The sequence below is a fragment of the Balaenoptera borealis genome (assembly GCF_965194805.1).
Source record: "Balaenoptera borealis genome assembly, chromosome: 12".
NCBI lineage: Eukaryota > Metazoa > Chordata > Mammalia > Artiodactyla > Balaenopteridae > Balaenoptera > Balaenoptera borealis.
The window spans coordinates 108,130,680-108,146,448 of record NC_138869.1 but is presented as its reverse complement, the minus strand read 5'-3'; the positions used below and the strand labels follow the sequence as shown (position 1 = coordinate 108,146,448).

At 46.5% G+C, this 15,769-nt stretch overlaps 1 protein-coding gene and 1 long non-coding RNA gene across 7 annotated transcripts in view; one reads left to right on the top strand and one right to left on the bottom strand.

The window, feature by feature from the left end:
* The window catches only part of LOC309607296, a 50,324-nt gene extending 39,993 nt beyond the window's left edge, over positions 1 to 10,331 (top strand). Inside the window, exons 3-4 of one of the 2 annotated variants that reach the window (XR_014232357.1) lie at positions 2,553 to 2,784; positions 6,806 to 10,331. This is a non-coding gene — a long non-coding RNA (uncharacterized lncRNA). Of the gene's footprint in view, positions 1 to 2,552 lie in introns of both variants that reach the window. The other variant, XR_014232358.1, reaches the window with a different exon arrangement.
* The window catches only part of GMDS (GDP-mannose 4,6-dehydratase), a 489,935-nt gene that overhangs the window by 337,126 nt on the left and 137,040 nt on the right, over positions 1 to 15,769 (bottom strand). The gene's annotated exons all lie outside the window — the stretch shown is intronic.

The following is a 15,769-nucleotide window of genomic DNA, read 5'->3' as shown; positions in this document are numbered from 1 at the left end:
CAAATAAAATGTCACCATAGTAACCCGCTATAATAAAATTAAAGGCATCGGTGTGGGGAAATATGGGAAAATAATTCCCCACCTTCTTTTCTGTTTCACGCGCTAGGGGATCAACACTGGTGTCGAGAAACACCGTCCAGCGACCCTTTCTGTGATGACAGAAATACTCTGTATCACTGTGTCCAACAGCCGTACGTGGGCCAGTGCATGGGAACTAAATGTTTAATTTCATTAGTTTTAATTAATTACAATTTAAATGGAAGCCGTCGTCACAGACACCACGTTGGGCAGTGCAGGCCCAGTGGTGCACCTCGGTACCCCAGCACCGGCGTTTCCTTCAGTCCCATCCTAGACCATCTTTATATTAAGCCCTGAGATCGAGTATGTCAGTGACAGAAGGTGGAAAGAGAGGTTAATAAGCCAGCAGAAATAATACCCCTAAAATAAAGACACTTAAGCACCGGTACCAGGATCTATATCCAGCGCGTTTGATGAAAATAAGTACTAGGCAACTAGGACACCAAACCAAAACCAGAGAGACAAAAACAAGAAGCTCATGAGGATGGGATGATGATGGTAGATTTTCTGGTATACAAGCAGGAAAAAGAAAACAAAAGAGATTTTAATTAACTGAAACTCACCACGTCAACAGTATGACACTGACTTCTCAAAGAAGCTTATGTCATCATAGCTATACATAGGCAGAAGCAGTTTCAGAATGAGGGGGGATGGCCCCTCCCCCCTCAAAAGGCTGGAGAGCTGCATCTGGGTTAAGGATTAAGTCGGGGTCCATACCAAAAGCAGGGCTGGCCCCAACTGGAGCAGGTTTTACGGAGAAGGACCAGGAGGGCATTGGCCGGCTCCGAACCACACCTGGGGAAAGCTGTAAAAAAGACCATGGGGCTTCCCTGGTGGCACAGTGGTTGAGAATCTGCCTGCCAATGCAGGGGACACGGGTTCGAGCCCTGGTCTGGGAAGATCCCACATGCCGCGGAGCAACTAGGCCCCTGAGCCACAATTACTGAGCCTGCGCGTCTGGAGCCTGTGCTCCGCAACGGGAAAGGCCGCGATAGTGAGAGGCCCGCGCACCGCAATGAAGAGTGGCCCCCACTTGCCGCAACTGGAGAAAGCCCTCGCATAGAAATGAAGACCCAACACAGCCAAAAATAATAAATAAATAAATAAATAAAAATTAAAAAAAAACATTATTTATTAAAAAAAAAAAAAAAAGACCATGAGTAATTAACTGGGAATAAAGATAGACCACAATATGTCTGGAAAAACAGTCAAGTAGAAGAGAAATTTAATTTTTTCTTATTCCTGAGATAAAAGTTAAGGGCGGGCAGATTTATGATGAGCACAGGAAGAGCTTTCAAACGGAGCTGTCTGGAGGTAGAAGGAGTATCTTGAAAGGCAACCACCAGAGATATTCAGGAGCATCTCAACGCCACACCCAGTGTCACCAGAAAGGAATGGGGGAGGGGTGGTATCAGAGTCCAGGCTCACACGTCCAGGGAGAGACCAACGTTCTCAAAAGGAAGGGGTCTGGTATTTTCCTAACACTGTCATATGAGTCAAAGGTACACCTGGACATTCCAACCCTTGACCTGTTCTATCCATGAGAAGAGTGGCCGTCACCGGTTTTAAACTGGCTTTAAAGGTTCTTCATCTCCCTGCTGGCAGTGACCCCATTACACACGCCCTCCTGCCCCTGTTTCTTTACAAGACTGACAGAGAGCTACATGTGAAAATGCATAATTATTAGAACTATTACTTTCTCTGAATTTGAGAGAGGTTGAAAAGCTGATCATTAATATAATAAATATTATTAAATATATCATAGTTTTATTTGTAAGTTCATTATCATTCCCTTTCTAGAAAATCATTCATTTATTTGTGAAAGCTTAAAAATGCACTACTGTTCAAATCCTCTGGGGGGAAAAACTGTATTTTATCCTTGAATACTTTTTAAGTTTATCAACCCAAAATATATAATAAATAATTCTGAGAGAACAAAGCTCAGAAGCACTGACCTGAAAATTATATAGAATAAAAAATATGAATTTTTTAAAAACTGGAAATAGAATTGCTCCATTTTCAGCACTAACATTAGAGTCTGTCTTTCGAATTTTTTAAATTTATAAAATAAGCTTTATAGCTGAACTGACAATAAATAATACAACCACGTTTTCAAAATAAAAGAGCCAAAGATCACATCAGCAAACACGAGCCTCTCAGTTTCTCACTAGACTTCGTTCTCAGTTCTCTAAATTGCTCTCTCTATTCCATCAGCCATAGAAGTGATTTTAGTGACATAAACACCCTCATTTCACAGATGAAAAATCAACTGAGGTCACAGAATCACCCCCGGAACAAGGGTGGCCCTTGGGCCTCCCGCCCCCAGATCCCGCCCTCCCTGCCCCTTGGCTGCCCATCACGACCGCCTCACGTGTCACCCTCCACAAACGCTGGGCAGGAGGGTTCACGAGGATCGGCCTTCCCTTAAATTCCCAACAGGAAGCACGTCTTAAATATTTTTATCTTATTTTCAGGTTCTTGATAAACACAGGTGAAAAACGAACAGCAAAACAAAATGAAGCGAGTTTCTGAGTTCTGTGATTATTTAAAGCATCTTCATCAATTCATCCAGAAAGTACTGATCGGGCAGCTACAATGGGCCACCACCACCCAAGGCTTCATCCTGGTACAAGCCATCCTAGAAGGTGCCACAGGGACAAAATCTCTGCCTTCGTGGAGCTTATACACAGAGTATGTTTGCTAATGGTAAGTGCTGTGGAGAGAAACAAAAGCAGAGAAGGGAGCTAGTGCAGGGGACACCTCGCTGAGGAGGGGACACCTGAGAAAGACCCCAAGGAAGGAGGCAAGCCGTGAGGGCAGCTGAAGGAGGAGCGGCCGGAGGGGCACGGCCGCCAGGGCGGCTGCAGGCGGGACGGGGGAGCGAGCGGGAAGGGCCGCAGCAGGCCCCGCAGGGCCGGGGGGAGCCACGTGCTGCTTGGACACGGCCCCCCACCCGCTCACGGCACTCAGCGCGCAGCATCTACCCCTGGGCCGACAGGCCAGCACGTAAGACACGGTTATGGCGTGCTGGAGACAGGGCAACTTGTTCCTGTGGTTGTGGCAGTCTCCCCGAGTCCATCTTCGGTGTCTGGAGCTGCGACTCTGAGGAGTGAAAACGATGTCCTACAGGGGTCAGGACTCCAGGCCTTGAGAGAGCCAGCCCACACCACTGAGCCATCTCCGGAGGACGCTCTTCACAGCCCAGTGCAGCGGCAGGAGACAGGAGGACAGAGGAGGGACACGTGCTGACGGACGTGCCAGCTCATTCGCCGTCCGGGACCTTCACGGCACGCCAGAAGCTTCCAGCACGGCTATCGCTAGGAATTCTGACTTTCACACCGGGGACCCTCGGCCAGTGCAAGGCTAAGAGACCGGCGGCTGAATGAAACTGAGCACTCAGTGAGGATCTTTCACTCGGTATTTCCTCGATCACAGTTACGCCTGGATCAGCACGAGAAACCAGTGACAACACAGCCGGCAGCAGTCCCTGCAGCCGCCTGAGGCGTTCTCACGGCTGCAGTCGCCTCAGGCACAGGGCTGCTCGCAGAAGAGTCCAGAGAGCCCAAAAGAAGCCTCTGCCTCGTGCACTGAGAGGGCAGGAGCATCGGGGCGGGGCGGGGCGGGGGGACACCCTGAGAGCCTGAACGGTCATGGACAATAGTCATTCTTCGGGTGATTTTCTGCCTTCAATAAATATAATCTATATATTAGGAAATCTCATAGAACTATTCGAGTAGGTCCAATTCGAAAAAACCACTATTGACTATGTTGTCACTGCTTTGCTTTGTTGGGCTCGAACATTTGCTGCTTATGGCAAACTGAGGAAGAAGGATTCCCAGCTTAGGATCCTGGGACCGACGTGGAGATGCACAGAGATCCCAAGAAGAACTGTGTGAGCCATATCATGAGTCTGCATTAAAATAAGAAAAAATATGCTTTTGCTTTACTGAATACATACCTAAACCACGTTCAAAACTACGCGCCTGGTAAAATTTTAAGGCCAAACACTCTTCCTTCATGCATCTAAAAACTAAAAATCAAAGTACAAAAATAACCATTTTCTTTGTTACTGAGCCAAAGCACCAAGTTTTAAACTGTAACGCATGAATGTCATCTTCAGAACAAGTTCAGAGGATGAGTCTAAAACCTGTATTGAGAGACGAGTCCTGAAGGGAAGGATCAGCTGGGAACAAACAGACAGCAGTTTAAATTCCCAACACCGATGTCCTGGAGCAAATCGACAAGCTTTCTGAGCCTTCGTTTTCTTACCTATAACATGAAGACATGACTCGCTGCTCCTTGCTTGTAGGGTAGAGATATCACACAAAGCCTCCGCCAGCCAACACATCGTACTTATTACCACCAGTTTGCTTTAGGGTCTGTTTCTGTTTTTTGGTTTGTTTGTTTTGTTAATATTTTATTTATTTATTTACTTTGGCCTCACCATGCGGCATGCAGGATCTCAGTTCCCCGACCAGGGATGGATCTCGCGCCCTCTGCAGTGGAAGCACAGAGTCTTAACCACTGGACCGCCAGGGAAGTCCCTTCAGGGTCTGTTTTCGGTCAGGTCCTACAAACACAGTGTGTGCCCCCATGAGCCACAGACACACGCTGCTACACACAAGCCCAGGACCAAAGCGTCAGGAGGACAGAGATTCTGTCCGATCACTGCTACCTTCCCCACACAGAGCACAGTGCATGGAACTTAAAATACTGAATATGTATCTCTTTTGATTAGAAGGAAAAAAGGAAGAGTATTTGAATAAACCTCAAAGTTGGGACCAGCCTTAACTTTTGCATCAATTCCTGCTCTAATAATAGACTCTGGCAGTTCTGACCGTAAAGATAACCAATAAGGAAGATCTTTAATTTCTTAAAGAATTCATTTGTCCAAAGTGGTAGACATTTCTTGTAAATTTTTTCAATTTGCAAATAAATACATATCCATACTTAAAACGTCAAAGGCCAAAAAGCACAAGTATTCACAACCATAAACACAAGGGGCTGGAAACTATGTAAAAACAAACAAAAACAAACCATAATAAGTGCTACGTATGATTCTAGTACTACAAATAAAACCAAACTATAAAAACTACTAATACATAAACTGTTTAAGAAAATGATGATCCTACAGCTAAAACCTTCATAGGGCTGGCTCTGGCAGTCATGTTCCAAATTCAGTAAAGGAGCCTGATGCCACAATGGCTGCCAGGAACATGCGAGCCGAACACAATCCCAAGGGAACAAAGCATGTGGAGCACAGCGTTTCAGCAGCCCTGAATAATACCCCACCTGTCGTTAGGTCAAACAGTTTGGCCCACTTCCATAACGAGACAAAAGTCACTTTTGTTGCAGTCGGGGAAGCTGTTTGAAGGTTGGAAGTACTCTGAGTGGTTTGAAAAGCACAGCAATAAATAAAACTTGTTCAGGCCCCTAACGTTACTGGTCAAAAATAGCCATGAATTGACAGACATTACTAGTTGAGCTACATGCCCAGGTGATAGACAAATTGAGTTATATAAATAGGTGACCTACAAATAAAGATATCAAGAATGAATAATTAATGACAGACCATGTGGAAAAGCTATCTCACAAATTTAGAACATTAACAAATGGCACCTAATGAAATGGTTTTCAAAATACAAAGAGTAGATCTCACATTTTCCATCACCTGAAAAGTAGATCTTGTCATAAATTATGTTTTCACACATCAAACTGATGTTAAAAGGTAACTCAAGCTCAGGGAACAACTTTAGTATTCTACATTTTTAAAAGTCAAACTGTTTTTAGTTAATAATCACAGTTGTATAAATGTAATTACTGTATTTTTTCAGTCCGTCAAAGTTGAGTCAAAGTATTTTGGAAAGGAGGAGAAAAAATACCAACGTCAAGAAAAGGTTTAAAAGAAACTTGAGGGAGGGGAGGAGAGGCTGACAGAGGTGTCTGTCCGCATGCTAAGTCTGTTTTCCTCTTTCCTGGGGTCCCAAGGCGCCTATTCCCACGCCCCCCAAACACTTCTCCTGGCCGCCTCACCCCTCCCCGCTAAGGGACTCTGGTGGTCCGGCCCTGCCGCCTGCACTGCGGGGGCAGAGGGTTCCGGGATGGGCAGTGCAGCTCGTGTGGGAAGAAGGTGGCCTTGCCTCCCCAGCTTCCGGAAAGGGCAGGCTGACTTCACTTCGGGTAATTCTCTAAGAATTCCACAATATGCCACTTACAGAGTGCTATTTTTTTTTTTTTTTTTGGAGGGGGGAGTCCTTCTAAGCACTGCACTTATATTCCTATAAACTTCACAATAGCCCTATGAAGTCAGTCCTGTTATTATCTCTCTGTTATAGATAAGGAAACAGGCAGAGAAAGATTAAATGACCTGTCCAAAATCACAAAGGCCAGAAAGTGGCAGAGGCAGGGCCCAGGCCCCGAGCTTCAGAGCCCGCCCTCCGAGCCACTCTACGCTGCTGCCCTGAATCCCGCCTCTCTGAAATCCTATTCGGAGCACATAAACGGCAAACCAAGCAAGAAAGACCAAAAAACGAAACTGTGGTGTAAACCATTTTCTATTAAAAGTCTTACGATATTGATTTAATTACAGACTGACACTGAAGGGGGGCAGGACACGCCACCCCAAAATACGCCACTTTGGCTTAAGGGTTATTTTGAGCCAAAGGTACCAGAGAAAGAGCGGGAGTAGGGAGGGTGTCCTGACCTCTCCTTTCCTTTCTGAAAGCAGGAGAGAAACTCCCATGTGAAACACGCCCTCCCGACGCCTGGAAGCTCTCATCGGGAGACCAGGGCGGAGGCCAAGGAGCCTGGGAACACAGCCCTCAGCGTCCGCGTCTCTCCGCGCACTTCGGCTCCTTTTCCCAACTGCGCCTCTCGGTTCAACCTGGTGTATGAACACCGAGGCCTCGCACTTCTCTGGGTCTTCGTTGTCCTACGGGGGCTCCCAGGACAGGTAAAAATCTGTACGCTTTTCTCCTGCTCATCTGTCTTCTGTCAATTTAATTCTCAAGCCCAGCCAGAGACCCTAAGGGGGTAGAGGTAACGTTCTGCCTTCCCTACAGTGTAAATCTCATAACAAACAGATGACAGGAAAGCAAACCAAGTCAAAATAATAAAATTATAAATTCATGAAAAATCCAGGCTCTTGGAGAGAAGATGGCTGTGGTGCCCTCAGCTCTCTGGGTTTCGGAGCAGCCAGGAAACCAACCAACCAGACAAACAATTTTACATAGCTTTTGGATCAAAATAAGGAAGAAAAAATGTAACATCTGACATTCACAATGATACACATGTCCATATCTAGGAGAGGAGAGGCATGATTTGATAGCAGTTAAGCCGTTAATGTGTTAAAGACCAGAGAACTTAGCTCTTTTCAGGGTGGTGTAAAAATCTGAAAAGCTAAAAGGAGGTCAGGCCACACAAGTAGAGGAATACTTGCTGGATTAGGGGAGGCGTTTGCAAGGCTGGGTCCTCAGAACCCATCCTGCCTGAGCAGAACAATGGGGTCACCCAGAGAAGTCTGGGGAGCCAGCGGGGAAGGAGATCCTGGGACACAGCGGCGACCAGATGAGGGAAGGGGATCTGTCCACACGAGAAAGGAAGAAAGACTTAAGTTAAAAGGAGAAAAGTTCTTCTCTGTCTCTCCAGAATTAAGACTTATAAGTGTCTCATGCATGTCTCAACTTAATACATGCAAAAATTCTCCAAAATAAGAAGTAACTCACAATATCAAAGGCTGCTCACCCAGTCGAAAGCCTGTAAGTGGAAAAGTCTATCATATTGTAGATAAAAATACTCAAAACTTACCAACGTCCACCATATTCTAGGCACTGAAGAATCTTTGAGGATAGAAATTTATCTACTCAATTCACCTATAACAAGAAGCTCAAGAAGTTCTATTTTTTTAAATACGTAATTTATAACCATCACAATATGACATTTTAATTGCTACACTCATGGTATAAACAACGTGTTACAGGTACTCAAAGCAAGACTCATATAGGGCGCTGGTGTGTTAGGATGTAGCTGGAGCCAGGTGCCCGAGATGCTGCAGAAGGTCCTTTTCCACCACATCACCTCTGAAGAGGAGATTATGGTGAGAGTGAAGCACATTCACAGTCAACAGGCGGCAGGCAAGTGTCCCCAGGCCACCACCTCACGCTTCTTCAAAATAGGATCAAGTCTTAGCCAGTTAATCATGAAAGTTACAGTTTTCACTCTTATTACCAACAATACAACCAGGGGCGGTCTTTTATACCTGACAATAGGTTTTAATGTCATAAAACTAAGAGATTTTATAGAGAAATGGCAAGTAAAGAAAAAGTATTAATACATATTCTTACCCCTCCAAGCATCTTTAGTTTATTTCTAGTCATTTTTGCACAAGCATGTACCCTCATTGTAATGTGTCTACAAGTTTATCATCCTATTTTACAGAAAACTTAAGTCCAAACGTTAACGACCGTGTCTGCACACTCACGTGGGAAGGTGCCCCCCCCTAGCCCTACAATGGCTCCACGGATGAGAAGAGCCGGCCACGCGGACCACCAGTTGGGTCCCGGGACAGGGCTGGGACTGATGCTGAGACCCGGGGGGGAGGAGGCTGGTCCACTGTCCCATCCTCGTCCCCAGACACCCACCCAGGGCCAGCATGAAGTCGCTGCCGTGGGAACAGACCACAGGTCCTGCACTCCTGGGTACCCCAGCCGGGTACCGTTTTTACACCGCGAATCTCTGGCCACCTAGGAAGCCGATGGACGCTTTCTCAGAATAATGCGTTTAAGGATACAAAGTAAAATATGTAAAATTACAAAGGAAACAAGTTATATATGATATGGTAATATATGCCCTTTATTTATTAGGACCTAGCAATTTGATGAAGGAAGACACTAGCACTGAGGCTGGAAAGGTAATAAAATATACTAACCAAAACTACATCTTTCTATATGCTTATAGGCATTACTCATCCTGAGGACCCTTTAAAAGAGGCTAACAAAGGGAAGGAAACGCCACGACAAGTCAGACGACCTCAGAAGCCGCTCCAAGTGCGCCCGTGGCCCCCAGCCCAGAGGCGTCCGTCGGTCCCAGCTCTCCTGACCGGGCCCCGGGCCCCCACCCACTGCACGTCCTCTCCTCTGCTCCCTCCACTCACTCCCCTTCCCACTTCTGACACCCCACGTGCAGAGCACGCGTCACAGACCCGCGCCACGCGGACACGGCTCGGCAGCCTCGGGACCGGCCCTCCAGCGCTAAGCCAAGCACCACCTTCCCCTAAGATAACAGATGCCCGCCCAGCAGAGGCCAAGCTCACTGTCTCTCCTCTAGCGCCTTCCTCTGCGCCGGTCCACAGACACAGCTGCTCTTCAGCATCTGCTTTTCCTGCAAGTGTACCCCAATATCCCCACATCCCAGGTGTTAACTGGGCCAAAACCAGGACTAAAAAAGCAAACGCTAAATCCCCATTCTAGCGCCTACAATAGCCAAATTAGAAACTTCTGAGAAAGCGTGCTCAGAGCCTATGAGCTCTTTTGTTCCTGCATCTCTTTCTTACCCTGGTGAGTCAAACTTAACCAAGAAACCTCATTCCTTTAGCACAAGAGCAAGGGGTCAGGCCCAAGCAAGGCCCCTCATGATTCCTTTCCCTGAACCCATCTGCCCTGATAATGAATTTCCCGAGGACAAAAGCAAGCCTGTGTTCTTTTATACACCCCACACAGCTGCTTCATACTTTATAAAAGGAGCTCAATAAATGTTGAATGAGCAAAAAAACAACAAAGTAAATATAGGAGACTAAAGATGGCCTAGAGGCTGGATCTCCAAGCAAGAATAAGCATTCCATATTCCTTTACAACAAAACTGAAGACTAAAAAAGTGTGAAAAACAGATGGGATACTTTACTTAAAAAAAAGAGAGAAGGAACTAAAATTCTAAACCCTCAAACCCCAAACCCCCATCCAGCCACCTACGCTGCCATGTTCAAAATTTCCAAGACAGCAGAATGGCAAGCAATACGGTAAAGACAGAACACCAGCCCCGACACGGTCCCGTTAGGCTGCTTGTGCCCATGTTCTGACTTTTAATGTGACCCCGAGCAGGTCACACCACACACCCAGGCCTCAAGTTCTTAGCCTCTAAATGCAAACACTACCATTCAGGCCTCAGAGGAAAAATGAGTAAAAACAATGGGAAAGGCTTCTGTCAATCTGTAGAACGCCTCTTAATTAACGCAGAAATCCACACGTGAGCCAGAGGGCTCATGCCAGGCTGGGGGGGCGGGGAGGGGGGCAGGGCGGGGAGGAGGTATGTTTGGCCATGAATATATCTTGCACGTTTCACTTTCCCTTTACACAAGAGGAAACACATGCCATAGGACAAAGCTGGTATTAATGTATTTAAAAAACAGCTTATTTTGTTTCTACAATTTAGATGCCCTAAAATGTTTAACATCTGAAAGGAGGGGTAGGCCCCCTGTCCCCAACACTCAACACCATGACTCCCCAAAGTTCCAAGGGCCGCTCTTCATGACACACGTGAAGAAAAGTAGGACATCTAGAAGGCTTTGGGATGTCCACGCTTTTTTTTTAATAGAACTGGTCGAACGTGGAAGTATTTTTGCTCCAAAATAGGCTGGAATTTCCAATTGTCTCAAAGCTTTTAGGCATATGAACTGTAGATTTGGGGCTCACAGCAGTAGGGAGTGGACTGTGGGAGTTGGGCTTTGTTTCTGAGTGACCAATTTCTGCAAACTCAAGTTTAAGGGAAGATACTGGAAGTCATCCAAAATCAATCTCCTCTCAATTTCATTATTTCAGGACAAGCAGCAGAGCCTTCACACTGCACGGAACAAAATCAGGAAAAGCCAAGAACAACAGGCATCACTCTTTCAAGATCAACTCATCAGGACTCAGCAGAGGCAAACACAATGAAGGATCTGTGAGCTGCTAGAATAACAACATTTTCACTTTGTTATTCACTGGGCCCTAATCTGAACCCTATCTTCCTGTTCCAAATGCCATTTCAATATTTGAAATCTCTATAGCTGGTAAAATCACAAACACATCTGTGAATTTCTATCCCCTTAAATTAGATGAGTGGGTGACCTTTCTCTATCTGGGGTTCAGATATTCTGCATTAACATACTGTTTTCTTTTTGCATATATTCTTTGTATCCATCTGAGGCTCAATGACCCTTCCCTGGAAATATCAACTCTCGGTTTTGTTTTCAACATTGGAATGTTTAGATTAGACAGTCAGTGCACAGGGAAAACGAATACAGCTCCCACCTGCCACGACTCCTGTGAACGTGTGCACAGGCCACCCCTGCGCTGACTGCGCCAGGGCATCTTGGGAGCAGCTCCGGGCAGGGGGGGCACCTTTCCTAACCATATCTGGTTGCTCTCCGTCATCCTGCACCCTGGGGAAGTGGGGGCAGGGGGCCCAGCTCCAGGGCGGGGAGAAGTCGCTCAGCAGACACAAGGGAAAGGAGCACAGTCAGTCCTGCAGAGACGGCCTTCTGCCTCAGACTCCAACCCAACAGCCCAACACGCTCCCCTTCAGGAAATAGAGGATCGTAGAAATAATGACCCTGGGGACCCTGCAAGTGCCCTACCCTCCGAAACCCTTAATAGTAACTGACTCAAGACAACAGTGGACAAGATGTTCCTTCTGACCTTCCCGGTCTCACCTCCTGATGCCAACCTAGAACGTGCTTCGGGCTTTTTCATCACGATGGGACAACATCTTTTGGCTTTTATGCCATTCGTTTAGTGAGTTTTTAAAATGTGGTAAATTCCACACAGAATAGTAAGAAAAAATGAAGATGGGCTTTGGGGTCATCAGAGCTGAATTAGAATGCCACTTGCTGGGTATTTAATCTCTGGTAGGTTACAAGGTTGAACAATCTCATACTGCTGATCATTTAACTATTTGGGGGCTACAAAATGGCAATTTCATATGACTGAACTACATAACTAACAGGCGCCTCAATTTTCAGTAAAACTGAGATAATATCGCCTACAGTGTAGAAGTGCATCCAGTAGTCTCACAAAAAGCTATTTCAATGTTTTTACTAAAGCTTTGTTTGTAAAGTATATTAGTAAATGTTGGGTGTCAGATTCTCAGTGAGAAACCCGTGTTTTATTTTTTAAACTTCTGAAGCAAGAAAAAATGATCATGGTAAAGCCACGGCTTTGTGCAAAGAACAACAAAACACAACTCAGGACAGAGCTGTGTGCCTCAGCCTGGCAACACGCAGAGTGGCTGCAAGGTGCCCTCCCGTGCGGCTCGGGAGAACGGCCCTGCCCCTTCCCGGGATGCCCAGACCCGGCGAAGGGCCACACGAAGAGCCGCCGCAGGCACCAGGCCACCTCAGGCCTGTCTGCCCACGTCCCCCTGCCCTGGGCTGTCCCGGACTTCAGTCCTCTCCTCACCTAAGCCTTTGGATCTACCAACCAGTTCTGGGCTCACTCCTCCGACCCTGGCAGCCCTCGAGGGACAAAACACTAGCATCTGCCTTTTATGGATAAGACGAAGCACAGTCCAGAGGCGCCCCCGGCTCCACGCAGCCGTGATGCCCCACCCCCCACTGGCTCACGTGGGTCTCGGAAGGGCGCAGGTTTGCACTGGAGCCTCTTGTCTTCTCTAGGGTATCCGCCACAGACACGCAGGGCAGGGCGGTGCCCGCATTCCCATCTGCCCTCACGGGGCTCTGGAAGGCCAGGCTGGACGTGTCCCTCCCCTGCAGGAGGGGGATATTCGCAAGGTGGGCCCCGAGACATAGCCCAGCCCCAGAGTGCCTGGCGCCCAGGAGGACAGGCAAGCAGAACACGGAGCAAGTACGAGCCCACGTCCAGCGCCCCCTCCCCAGTGCCACAAATTTCAGGGGGTTTAGCCACACGGGGAATCCACCTCACTTTCTAACACGATTGATAACTATCTCTGCTGTTCACCCCACCTATGAAAATAATGACACGCACAGTATAACATTCAAAAGGGAGACGAGAAGTAAGATCCAAAGACACACAATGCAATCCGCGTTCGCTGCGTGGCGCGCACCCATCACACACGGACGCACGCTTTCCAAGGACCCACTGCTCAAACCCAAAGCATTTGCCGGCAGTTTCCGTCACCCGCCCCTCCCCCGATGCGCCCCACCATCCGGGAAAGCGAGGCAGCGCGAGAGGCGAGGCCACAGGCCTCTCCTCTTGTCTGGCCCATCCGCTACTGGAATCTGGAGTCCCGAGTTCTGACGGCGATGGGCCGGTGGCAGCGCCAGCAGAGGGCGCTGCGGCAGGCGCGGTGGGTGCCTGGCCACCCGGCCCGACGAGGACCAGAGCTGCTCACACAGTCCAGGGCACGAGTCCCTACCACGTCCGTCCCCCCACGCTGTGGCGAGGTCACCGCTTGTCAGTGCCAAAAACCCACTCACATTTTTGGTCAAAAGTTGTAAAATTGATTCCTAAAGTTCAGTTTTCAACCGTGAAATTGGTAGGGCTAAGAGCATCTCATCCAGTGTTTTCCAAACTGGAAGTGACGGTGGAGGGTCATGAAGTCAATTTAAAACACACTGAGAAGGACGCACTGCACCTCGTGAGGACGTGTGTCGCTCTGCATCACTTCTGTTTTCAACACACATACGCGTGCACACTCAACACGTGTGCAGTAGAATTCTTTACAAACGTATTTCTTACTGTGGGTTCCAGTGGGCAAAAAGTTTGAAAACATTGATCTAACCTAATAGCCTTATTTGGCAGATAATAAAATTGAGCCCCAAATGTTTAAAAGACTTACCCACAATTACACAGCCCATTACTGGCAAGTACTCAACCCTAACTGTTCTGCATAAGATGTCTTTTTTATTTTACTTTATTTTTTTAAATTAATTAATTTATTTATTTGGTTGCACCGGGTCTTAGTTGCAGCAGGTGTGCTCCTTAGTTGCAGCTCGCCGGCTCTTTAGTTGTGACATACGAACTCTTAGTTGCGGCATGCATGTGGGATCTAGTTCTCCGACCAGGGATCGAACCCAGGCCCCCTGCATTGGGAGCGCAGAATCTTAACCACTATACCACCAGGGAAGTCCCAAGATGTCTTTTTTAAAAAACACATCTCCATTTTCTGTAATTCTTCAAGCCTCATAAAAAACCAGCATTCATCTAAAACACAAAATGCAGGCATTCACAAATTTTTCAGAGAACTGAGCAAAAACCATTGAAACAATTTTTCCAAATGACTTGGCAAATCTGGGCTCTAAGGGTAAAATCACACAGAGGTTAGAAACCAGACACTGGTTTTTAATCCATACGAGATGAGACACATTTAACCCAGGCAGATCCCTCACAATGCCAGGCACTTGATGAGAGCTAACGTCCTCCTCGGTCACACCTCTTTACTTTCCCATCACACAGCCTGAGCGTAGAGGGGGCCAGATCACCAAGACAACAGAAAATCTCCCAGGACAGCTAAGCTAACCGCCCCAAAGCCGTATTCTCATTAAATAATTATTAATAACAATTAAAGCATTATTAGATAATCTCTAAGTATTTGTGACAGCCCTAAGAAAACACGAAAACCATAGGACATCTTGAGTTACTCTAATGGGTTATAAAATTAAATGAAACGGGCATAACAACTGTTTAGGAAGTAAGAGCAAATCAGAAATACTCAATCTGCAATGTCACTTCACAGGATGACCCGGCTACTTCTCCGACACTGTGGTTACTTCGAGAGAGCCGGGGCTGAAGGTCACATCGACCCTCAGAAAGCAGGTTTGCCTTGACTGACAACAAGGTCTCCACTTTCTCATCCGACTTCGAGCTCTCTGAGTATTCTTAAACGTGACTATAGTCTATTGGGCAAGCCCATCATCAAGTAATTTTAAAATTATCATGTATTTATCATCTGCTAGTGATTCCTGACAGATATACCCTCGTGGAGGTCTATTTTTACCAAAACATTCCAGTTACTTGGGGGGCAGGCATTCTAATGTCCCACATTAACAGAAATTATTTCAACTTGAAGAGAGAGAAACAACTAATGCTAAAATAAACAGTACTCAAGAGTCAATAAATCATAAGTCAGTCACTCAAAATTATATGTCTCGAGGACAGTTCTGGGTAGAGAAAACCAAATTAAGAAATATTTTATCAAATGCCCTCTAGATGTGAAATACTGTGCTAGACTCTATATTTTAGGTAAATGCAGGCAACCTACTTTTCCTGACTAAAGTCTCAGGCCAGATGATAAAAGTTACTCTCGATCACATAACCTCAACCTCTCCCTTCATCCTTGTGGGTACTTTCCACACAAACCTACGTATTTCCAAGTACCTCTACTGGTGACACAGAGGTCCCTGCATTTCTGGGTCTGGAAGGTTTGAGGGAGGGAAAGGACTTCCTAAATCACATAGACCATAATAAACCAGTGAACCAGGGGCAGCCCTGTACATACACTGTTGGGAATGAACTGGTGGTCGAACACTGGAGAAGCTGCTTATTTGTTCAAGCGGCAGATGGAGACCCAATTTTCCAATCTCTAAAATTGCTACCAGATCCTAGATTAGTCAATTACCCTTCATTTCACAGCAAGTAGCTATAATAAAATAATCCAAGTAAAATTCTTGAATTCAACTTTCCAGGAGTAAGAGTGTTGGTTTACATACAGATTGAGCAAACCAGAGTGGCTAGCCCCTTCA